This window comes from Mus pahari, chromosome 21 (assembly GCF_900095145.1).
Source record: "Mus pahari chromosome 21, PAHARI_EIJ_v1.1, whole genome shotgun sequence".
Lineage (NCBI taxonomy): Eukaryota > Metazoa > Chordata > Mammalia > Rodentia > Muridae > Mus > Mus pahari.
The window spans coordinates 40466210-40467894 of record NC_034610.1 but is presented as its reverse complement, the minus strand read 5'-3'; the positions used below and the strand labels follow the sequence as shown (position 1 = coordinate 40467894).

General features: G+C 43.1%; 1 pseudogene; it reads right to left on the bottom strand.

Annotated features, from left to right (window-relative positions):
* Nucleotides 1–215: 215 nt before the first annotated feature.
* LOC110337974 lies at nt 216–1119 on the bottom strand (annotated as a pseudogene).
* Between the last annotated feature and the right edge of the window lie 566 nt (nt 1120–1685).

The window sequence follows — 1685 nt, the reverse complement described above, 5'->3', positions numbered from 1 at the left end:
ATGCGGTTGGCTTCTCCCTACAAAAAAACAGATTAATGTATGCTAAACTTTCTATTCCAAGTTTGTTTTTTAAGTTGAGAAATCCATTTAAGGGTCATTCTTTTTTCTTTATGTTATTTTATCATCATCACCATCATCATCATCATCATCATCATCATCATCATCATTATTAATCATTCCATTCGTTACATCTCAAGTGATATCCCACTTCCCCGTTACCCCTCCATCATCCCCATTCTATGATATCCTATTTCCTGGTTACCCCTCCACCCCCCCACCCCCACCACCACAGGGGCAGCAGCCACAAGTGCAGATAGATCAGCCAGGAAGGCCTTGACCTTTTTAGCAAGCGCGAAGGTGTACTCAGTCTCCACACACAAAGCCAGGACCCGCTTGTACCCATTGATGATGGAGTGCCACACTGAGGCAAGAGTTGGGTACCCCATCTGCAGATAGACGCTAGCCACATTGCGGACTCCCTGTAGGAAGCGAAAGTGCAGGGTCTGCTCTGTGATGTCCAGCACTTCAGGGTTGTAAATGCTGCCACTGTCAAACACCTGCTGGATGATCAGCCCAAAGAAGCAGGAGCTGTTCAGCAGTGTGGCTTCACTGGTTTCTACTTTGTCCCCGGTTTTTATCAGCTGCACTTCACTCATAATTTCAGTGGTGCCTCTGGAGATTTTAATGATGATGCCTAAAGCTTTGAAGAAATCGGAATTTTCAGGTCCCAGACCAGTGTTCTGAGCAAGCACAGTGTCCTCACATGGGGCGATGGCACCATCTCAAGCGTCAACTGGCACCTTATTGGCCAGCAGCATGTCCCTAATCTCAGTGAGGTCCTCTTTGATGAACACGATGCCCATGTTCCCTTCGGATGTGAGGCAGTAGTTTCTTCAGAGCTGGGTTGTTCTCCAGGTGCCCCCTGATGGCCTTGTTCATCATAGTATTCTTGCCCATCAGCACCACAGCCTTCCCTTGGAGGGACATGCAGATCCGCTGCATCTGCTTGGAGCCAACATTGTTTGCTCCCACAATGAAGCATTCTGGGTAATCATCTAAAAGTTGGATAATCTTAAGGAAGTAGTTGGACTACCAGGTTGCCCTGTCTTCCCTGGGCATCAAGGCAGTGCATTAGGTATTGCCATGTAGGGTTTAAAGATGATGTCACTCTGATGTAGACGCCCGGTGAGAGAAGAGTGCTCACTCTTAACAGTGATATTTCAGCTTCCATGAAGAGGCTGCAGGGGGGTTGTTGAGACAGATGATTTTTTTTTTTCAGCAATGTCCAGTTGTCATCTACCAGTTTAGAATAAACGAATCTCACTTTCCTCTTTGTTTTTTTTTTCCCTTTAATTTTTTTCAAAACTAAAGAAAAACTATGTCCTTGGGCATTTTACTATAAATTTCTGGTAACTGACATTAATTCATCATAAATGGTAGTAATCATGTTCTATGCTGCTCAAAATATGCTGGTAAATCTCAATTTGGTAACCATTCTGCAAATTATGGTTTAGCAAACACCATTTTTATTCTCTATATTTTCATAGCTCTTTGATCTTATTAGTTTGTGCAAGTAGATCTGTCATTTTTTTGTTATGTATAAAGATATCTCATGAAAAGGTCAGGTCACATTTTGTATCTGTTAGGTAGAACTGCTTTGAGATTGTGATTACCTTTCTTGACTT